The sequence below is a fragment of the Syngnathus leptorhynchus genome, chromosome 3 (assembly GCF_054491065.1).
Source record: "Syngnathus leptorhynchus isolate UIUO chromosome 3, UIUO_Slep, whole genome shotgun sequence".
Lineage (NCBI taxonomy): Eukaryota > Metazoa > Chordata > Actinopteri > Syngnathiformes > Syngnathidae > Syngnathus > Syngnathus leptorhynchus.
In genome coordinates this window covers 19,755,469-19,765,202 of record NC_141197.1, presented here as the reverse complement: position 1 = coordinate 19,765,202, position 9,734 = coordinate 19,755,469, and the positions used below count along the sequence as shown (strand labels likewise).

At 39.0% G+C, this 9,734-nt stretch overlaps 1 long non-coding RNA gene across 1 annotated transcript in view; it reads right to left on the bottom strand.

The window, feature by feature from the left end:
* Positions 1-3,019: 3,019 nt before the first annotated feature.
* Positions 3,020-9,734, bottom strand: part of LOC147059660 (uncharacterized) — a 63,720-nt gene continuing 57,005 nt past the window's right edge. Inside the window, exons 3-5 of the long non-coding RNA XR_015065757.1 lie at positions 5,272-5,364; positions 3,279-3,352; positions 3,020-3,123 (exon numbers count right to left, since the gene is read on the bottom strand). This is a non-coding gene — a long non-coding RNA (uncharacterized LOC147059660). The remainder of the gene's footprint in view (positions 3,124-3,278; positions 3,353-5,271; positions 5,365-9,734) is intronic.

Genomic DNA, 9,734 nt, shown 5'->3' with positions numbered 1-9,734 from the left:
TCTGCAGGCTGCTCTACAGAGAACATAACGAAACTTTGTTTCAACTATTCAGTCACGAAAAAAACCCTGAAGTGAGATAATTATCAAGTTGAATAAAATGTTGACAGAATGTGTGTGTGTGTGTGAGGGGGGAGGGGGTTGACATCTGAAGTGTTTGTCAAGGCACGAGTAGATAAATTGCATCCAGCCCCAGCTCTCATTTGTTGACCCTTGCGTTTAGCAATGACTCATCGATGCTCCTTTGATTTTCCTGACCACCTTTTCCGAGCAATTCATGCTGATTTGTTGCACAAGTACCGCTATTACGGGCACGTATTCATTGGCAGGTTGACTTACATCTACTTCACTTGGGGATGGGCTTTTCTGTCGCCGCCATTGCTTGAGATTTTTCAAAGTGAGGCGGTCAGTGGCAGAATGGGGGGGGGGGGGGGGGGGGGGGGGAATAGTGAGGGAACAAGACTTACTTGTGAAATAAGACTGCAATCATCAATATTCACAAGCACCACCTCAGCTCGGGCTTCAGCACTGTAGAATCTAAATCATGGGGTCATGTCACATCGAGAGCCATGAGCATGTGAAGCATAGCGAGTCTTGTGGATGGCTTTTTGAGTTGATGATTATTGCTTGTATTTGCAAGTCAAATAATGTTTTACATTTAACTAATCATTTCTAAAATCCCTACAGGCAACATATCATCCTCCGTATTGCCCTCAATTACAAACATTTTTGGGGATTTTTTTTTGTTGCACATTCATTTACAACTTCAGTCACATGCCGAATCACTTGTGGAACCATTTCAAAATGGCGGACGGTGTCGAAACATAATCACAGACGGGGAAATGTCGGCCAACCCGGATACGGACCATCAGCACATTTCCCAGTGGCCGCCACGTCTCTGACACACCCACTTTCTGAGTTCTAATTGAACATGTAAACTTCCTGCACCAAAGGTAGACACTAAATAGACGATGTGGATGCACTGCAGGTAGTGCAGAGCCCCCCAGGCTCATCCAACACAACTCTGTCTGCTTGTTTTAGTAGCTAATGCATTAGTTATACATACTGAACAGCTGGCAAGTGTATGCAGAGTTAACCATCCATTCAGGATGGAAATCAATTTTGAAGAACAAACATTGAACAGGGTCGCCCATCTACTTGGTAGGTGTACTAGCTACTGTTTCTTTTTTGTTAACCTTTTGGGTTCTTTGCAATTTTTGTGGATGTTAAAATGGCCGTAGTGTCTTGTCCCTGACTAATGCGCACACACTCGAAGTCTCGTCAGCTCCCGCTGAGATCAGCAGAACCTGCAGCCCGCCCGTCCTCTTTTGGGGCACGGCTATTACCATAAGAACACTGTTAATGACCTTGTCATTTACACAGCTTAATTAGAAGAGTTGTGTCCTCTGCACATCTTTCTAGATGAATTATACATCAAAATGAAGTCTTTTAAAGAGGCCGAGTACTGGTAAAGGGATTCATTCATGCTTTAGTGAGTTTACATGGTCAATAAACAAATACCCGCTAAGCAATTGAAGACACAACAAAAACATATTTGTTGTTCAAAATGATAAACGTAAAAGTATCCAAGGGAATATTCGGTCTTTGTTTCATACACTGCTAATAGCTGGCTAACATGGAAGAGGATTTTCTTCATCTGAGGAATAAAGAGAACAAATATGACAGGATTTTATAAATACTTTATGAGTATACCCTTTGAATATAAAGAATACTGTATATTTCAGATAGTATGCAATCCAAATCATAGTATTGCTCTCAGACTTGTGTATTCAGCAATGGCAGAAGTTCTGCAGTGTGTTCATATCGCAATAAAAGCAAAAACATTTATGTGGATTTCACAGGCCAATCGGGGAAGAGCAGAGTAGCGTGGGACAGTAAAAGCACAATTGCAAAACAACTAACTCAACAAACAACGCAATATAACACAATGGAAAATATAAAATAGAAAATATAGAACTGCATCGAGTTGTGCACAATAATTCCGAGCAGACACATTGGGGCTTTCGAATTTGTTAGCGAACAATTCAAAAAACAATCCATTCATCCAGCAAGAAAGCCAGAGATCAGCCTTGGGCGAGAGGCGGGCGAGACCCAAGACGGGCCAGAAGCCAACCACAAGAAGTCACCAAACAGCGCAATGGTGGGCCAAAGCAGCTTCTACCAAAACTGGAATGAACGGGGGTACTAATCATCTGTCATGGTTGGACGGTGTGTACATTTGTTGGTCTCCCTGAAGCCCGTCAGGTGTATTTTAAAGATGGGGAGATATCTTCTGTGTCCTACTGTCAATTAAATAAAGTGTTAGAAGAGTTGGATGTCATGAATGTGCTGGTGGTGGTGGTGTAAATTGACAGTTTCTTCATGTCTGGGACTGTATGTCTTTTACAGAAGCGCAAAGGGCCCAAGGGATCCAGGATACGCTCGGCTGGTTCTTCCTCGTAGTGTAAATATAGTCAGCGTTCAAAGAGTTGGTCACAGTGTGCGAGACATTTGATTTTCACGAGTGCTGTCGCGCAGCCTTAATCCTGAGGTCTCATCTCTGGCTTTGAATAATGAAATGTCCTGATTTAATGGTTGAAATTAATGAGGGGGGCCATGACTAAACAGTAATCCCTGGAATGAATTAAAAGCTTTTGTGTTTTATTCAGTAACTACCGGGGCTGCTAATATGCTTCTGCAAGCCCTCTGTCATCTTTCATGTTTGACTCAATCCTTCACGCACACGCACGCACCTACGCAGGAACGCGCCTGCGCTCGCCGCAGTAACTGCGACAACTATGAATTTGAATCAGTTCTGAGAAACAAGATTTGCATATTGGGGACTTCTGCAGTGAGATTGAAACAACTGGAAAAATAGCAGGAGTATTTGTCGTTTTGTGCATCAGTTCCTTAAAAAAGTCACATTATTAAATACATCATGTCGTAACATTCGATTTAACATTGCAAACCTCAAAGAATGCGTCAGTGCACATTTATACACCTCGGAAGTCTCCGGAACGCCGCTGGAATGATAAATAATACTTTGCAAAGGTTCATCTGGCCTTGTGATGATGGTGGTAGTCTCGCCTGTCAAATTCAGTGCGCCTCGCCTGCTTTTGCGTTTTCCTTTGAGGGTAAAACTGCAAATTAGATCCACTTCACCGGCTTTAATTCGAAGTACTGAAGATTATAAAACACAGGAGGATGTTTCTCTGCATTTTTGATGTCAATAGATAAACAGAATACAGTCGTAGAAAATTAATTGCATGGTTATATCTTACAGGTGGTGCCGGCGTAGATCCCCGACGATCCCCCGACCGGAATGACAGACCTGAGCGGTGAAAAGGTCATTTCTCTGCAAATAGTCAACATTGCTGGAGTCATTCCCATGATAGCAGTGCTGATAACTCTGGAAAATGAAATCTCTTGCTGCCTGTGATGCATTACTGTTTCACGGCCACTGGCGTTAATTCATTATGGAATAACCAGGCAGAGATTATAGCTTTGTGTTCTTTGACAATGTCACGCAGGCAAGCCTGCGCCATCCAGATAATTATGAGTCGAGAGCTACTGCCTCAGAATGAGAACGCTCTCAGAGCTCATTTCATTCTTCTGAATGGGCTTCTGTCGGGTCTTGACAAAGAGTGACCTTGTGCTTGGAAAATCACACTGCATCATTAAGCATGGAGCAGATATCACTTATGTACCCTAGCTGCATTCCTCTGGAGAGCCCAGAGTCATCTTTCAAAAGTGAATCAACTCAAACAGGCTAAATTATTCTCACCCTACTCCCCAAGGGAGGGGGGGGGGGGCCCGCCACTCCAAAGTAGAATGCCAACTTTTTCCACACCTTTCAGTTTGGAGTTGTCTGTTTGAAGCCCAAAAAGACATGAGTGTCATCTTGCATAAAGTGTTTTTTTAGTGCGACTGCTATTTGGCAAAATAGTGAAATGTTATGAATGAGATGAAGTGGAAAAATTAATTTTGTTAAATTGTTAAGAGCTGTGCTTATTACGGGTGCGCAGCTCTCTAATATACTTTGTAAGAAGTTTGGATTAGTATGACAACGGTAAACTGGGTGTGATACGATTTATTTTAAAGTGGAACGATTTGAATCGGTTTGATTCAGTGGGATTACGGTTCAAGTCAGTTTGAGGGTGTGATGCAATAACTTTCTTGGTGTCAAATGAATGGGGTATTAGGCGTGTGCATCTTTCCATTGAAAAAATGATTTGATGCATACAGTGTCTCGATACATGGAGTGCAATATGGTTCAAGAACAATACTTTACATTTTAAAGTACAATGATTTGATTCGGGTCAGTTTAACACAGCCACATGTTAATCAAAACCAATTTTCCGATTCAAATCGGTTTTCGTGACACCACTTGTGTTTCATATCAGCGTTCTTCTGGATTGTGATCTCTCATCTGTTTAATCCAATTTGAGCAAAGTGATTGCATGTTCAGAATTTTTCTTTCACAGCCACTTGGAGCAAATGAAAAGCTAATTGTTTCTTCTGCACTCTGGCTGATTGCAGCTGTTGAAGGCAACCTGCAGGCACTCACTGGCTCTCTTCAGGGTGCAAATAAAGATCATATTACTGCTTAATTGAACATTCAACCAGAGAGCTGGTCACTTGTTTTGTCAGATACGTGAATGAATGAATTTTTAATTATTGTGTGAGCGATATAAGAGCAACTAAACATATATATCATCTATAGATATATTAAAATAAATAAATACATATATCATATTTTATCATATTATATATATATATATATATATATATATATATATTATATCATATTTTTATATACAATATTTCTATATATAATACAAGCTTAAATAAAATCAAATTGGATGCACATATTTGAGCTCTGAATCTTTGTTGGCCTCTAGGGTAGTAGTCCTCCTACCATGCACTCCAAGAGCTCCTAAACTCTTGCGCAATCATAATTGTGGATAGTAAGGACATGACCACTTAAGATGCCTTTCCACCGGAGAAAAACAACCTTGGCTCCAACTTCCACTTTTCTCTCCATCCTGTCAACAGTGTTTTTCTGATGTGTGATAGTCATCTCAGATGGGGAGTAAAACTCTATCCTCGCCTCTCACACCACGAAGACCGGCGCTCAGCAAATAATGGCAAGGTGCATTACATGTGGTAACCTTGGAAACAGTTATGAGAGCTACTACATCAGTTCTTTCATTGCGAGCCGCTTCCTTGGAAGATAGTCAAAGAAATGAAATGGACTAAACTGCATTGACCTACCTTTCTCACGAATAACAACGTGTAACAACTGCAGACTTGATTGTTTATGCAAACAGATGACGAGATGATCTGTGATCGCCACCAGGATTGGACCTGCCAAAAAAATAAAAACATGGGCCGGAAAATTAAGTTTCAGTACAAATTGTTGTTTGATGCAACTCAAAATCGAAAGGCTGGCAAACATTTGAAGTGCAGCAACAGATGCACCTCAGGCCTAAATTTTAATAAACACTTAACAAGCATATTAAGCCAAACTTTCAAGTAGATCTACTTAGGTATATGCACATTTCTAGCGAAAAAAATAAATATATATATATTTTATTATATTTATATGATATATTTATATTTCTATGGTGGCGATAGTGCCGCTCAGACTGTTATACAAAAGTCATTATGCGTAAAAAAATATTGAGATTGCACTACTTTTACCTATTTGCTCTCTAACCCCCCCCCGCCCTTCCCCTCACCTCAATCCCGTTTGTGGTTGTAATGCATGTTATTCACTCCTACGCTAACATGTCATCTTGCATCATGAAGGCTAATCCAGATTCAATAGTTAAGCATCCTTGTACAAATTCATCTAACGAAACACAGCTACACATAACGAGATTTCAACTCAAACGCCCACGCGTTGGCTTTTACTCTGCGATCTCATTTCACCTGTATATAACAAGCTTCAAATCTCATCAAATTCTATCATGATCATGCCCCTCCCCTCACGCGCACGCTCACAAACAACATTGTGTGTGACTTTTCAGTTTGCAGTGGCTGCCGGAAACATATTATGAAAGTTTCCATTTGAATTAACAAAAACAATAATAGCCCCAGAATTTTTTGTTCCCGTAATCATGCATTCATTTAACCTGTAACTTTACCTCAACCTTCCTCCTCATGTAAACTTTAACCCTTTTCATTCTTTAACCTCCGAGTCAAGTCTTAACCCTCGGAGTGGCCTTTCAAAGTGTCTCATGAATATATTGCGAAGAGACTGCAGCACCAGCTCTGCTTCTCTGCATATTTATCCAAGCACACGTTGCGAAGCCTTTAGCATAGCACACACGCACAAATTAAATCAATGCAGCCACGAGATGGAAGTGAAGGACAAAATAAGATCTTGTATAATTAGATGGGGAGCGCTTTGATTGTTTGCTTTCAGATGTCACTCGATACCCACTGGGGTGTTCGCTGTGTTGACACCAGAAATGTCACACCACCATCATGAAAAATATGAACCTCGCTGTTTAATGATCATATTGTTATTCCAAAAGGGTAGAATCAAGGCAAGGTGATATATTAATGACAATGTTAGAACCAAAACAGAAGTCAATTCTAAGAAAACTTCACAGCTTTTGTTGTGTGAGGATCCTCGGTTCTAAGTTTAATATGTACATGAACGAGTTTGCTGAATTGAACGTATGTGCAAACACAAAAATCCACCATTAAAAATTAGCTTGACTTCACAACCACAAATGCAGTTTGAATAAGTAGAAGATCAACGTTTGGGTCAAACACGTTACTCCATATGTGCTTATTATTAAAAAAAAAAGAAAAGAATGATAATAAAAATTGCTGACAAAATCTCTATTTTTTTTAAAGTGAAAACAATGATATAAATGGGATGCACAATTTGTCTTCGCAAGCCACCTAAAATGATGTGGCGAGCCGCATCTGGCCCCCGAGCCTTGACTTTGACACCCGTGTTGTACATGAATGAAATCATACCGAAATTCAAACTTGTAATACAAGCTCATGTTTAAAGGAAAAAACAACAAGATTCCACTCTGTAAAAAGAAAGAAAATCAATCAATAAGTGCGCCAATCAATATGACACATGATCATGTATGTAAACGTGGCACTCAGGCAGAGATTTGCCTGGTTAGGACTTGAATAGTAAACAGATCTTTAAAACTTTATCACTTTACCATTTCCATTTTCTTCCTTTGTATTTGGAATGAGTCATAATAAGTAGATATCCAGCAAAGCGTATTTAGCTATACATATATTATCTCTCTACTACAAGACAACCAGCAAAAAAGATTTATTATTTGGTAGTTTGGGCCCTACAGTGATTGTGCAAACCTGGACCTATAAAGCACAGCAATAACAAGCAAGTAATTACTTGATAGATTTTCTTTTGGGGACCTCACATTTTGCACTTTATCATGGTCATTAATTTATAATGCATCTGATTTACTTTGTAGTTTTTGTTCATTGTTATTCCTCTACACAGGAAAATGTGTATTCTGGAAAATAATCATATTTTTCTGACTGATCGTGCTTCAGTGATTGAAAGAATATTAGCTTAAAAATTATTGATGAAACATGCAGATCGTAGTTTAGTAATGGCCCAATTCATTGTAATCCCTGCAGAAATAGGAAGATGCAAAAATAAAAAATAAAAATATTGAAGATGAGGACTGCACCCTTGGGAATGTGGCTAATTTAGTGTCATGTCATAACATCATTGCTCGATTAGCGCATCATTTTAAACTGAAATAATAATAAAAAACGTACCTGCCGACTTAAATCACTGCATACATATATACAACGTATTAGTACCAGTGCATCTATGTTGAAAAATGTTTGTACTTTGATTGAGTGCACTGGATGGAATCTAGTGAGTGATGGCGCTGCAATTATGCATAATTATAACAGAGGAGAGTATTAACAGGAATTAATGGAAATACCTGTCTCTCAGCCTTCTGACATTTCACATATCACATATATATTCTACATTCATATATATATATATATATATATATATATATATATATATATATTTTTTTTTTTTTTTTTTTTTTTTTTTATTATTTTTTTATTCCGAATATTCAAATTTACAAATAATACAAAGCTTCCTGTTTGTTTTCAGACAAAGTCTTTGCCTAAAACCAAAATGAAATTGAGGAAGCAAAATAAACACACCGAGATAGAAAAAAAAACATGTAAAAGATTGCTACACAACTTTTTCAAAACAGTTACTTCCAACCCCCAGTTGCCAGCGCTCAAGGAAAGTCAAATATTTGTGCCCTGAAACGTGTAGACTTAGCTGCTGCCATGACCGAGTAATGGTGGGAGGGAGTTGTGAAGCAATTACAGCAAGGGGGGGAGAGAGCGAGCCGGCTGGCGCTGTCTCGCTCATCCCGAGAAGTCACGACCACTCAGGCAATTAATGCATTTTTTCCTTTTCTTTGCAAATGTTGTCATTTCTTAAAGGCTTAAGTGGACTGTATAATTTCCTGAACTTTTGTTTTGTCCACTATTCTGGCAAATCCACATGTGACACAATTTGCAATACAATAAATGTAGTAAAGTAATATGAAGTAAATACATCAAATAAAGCTAATACTATTCCTACTACTACAACAACACTATAAAAAAAATAAAACTCGTATTTTTTGGGGGTGGGGTTAAAACGGTCTTGATTTGGAACAACTCTGAAATATAAATTACTATCATTTGTAAAACACATAAAATTATGAAAATAATTCAAAGCCTTAAACATATTTTAAACTGTCTGATTAGCATCTCTGCTTGATTCCCTTTCCTCTTAGGTGACAGGAGACCATTTATCAAAGCTAACAAGCGTACTCTTTAACGGACCGTGGTAGGTATACGATAACAACGGCAATGAACAGGAGCCCTTTGCCTTCACGCTGGAGAACTAATAAAGCAGTCATTACTCAGAGACGCATGGAGCTTTTCTCGCGGTGTGACATTCATTCAATCTTTTACGTGTTAATTGCATCATGTTCTGTGTCTTGACGTTGCCTCTGCCCTTCTATGCAAACGCAGCCTCGTACCGATAATTATGTCAAGGTGACACCCATTTTCAAAGCTTGATCATTTGAACTACGTTTTCCGTGCAAATTTACCGTTATACGAGAAGGCTTTGTATTTTGTGGGTGGTTGCGATATACTTGTTGTCTAAATGAAAGTTATTCTTGATTCACCTTTGGGGATTTGCATGTGAGGTAGAAGGCGCTCATCTTCTTCGGAGTGCATAGGTTAATTTAGTTTCCTTACAGAATGGGAGTGCCTTGGTCTTTAACATTTAATCCGAAGGGAGTTACTTTTCAAGAAGCCAAAAGGGTGTGTGAAGGGTAATAAATCCCAGCTCGAATCTCCAGAGCCTAACGGAGATTTCAGCACATGCTAAAAACCCGGGGCCTTAGGCTACAATGCCAGAGAAATAGTAGCTACGTATACTGCTCACCTGAATAATGTACAAGGTGAAAGGGGTCAGGATGGAATTTCCATTTCTATGAAATGTGGAAAAAGTCAGGGCAGGTGGAGGTCTTATGCAATTACTTCCTTCGTAACGCAACAGAAGCACGCTAATTACTTTTCCTTGACATACGCTAAGGTTTATGGCTGCATTTATATCAGATTTTAACATTTATGAGCCAAAGTGGTATATTAGCCATTAAATGATTAGATAAGTCTAAATAAAAAATAGTAAAATT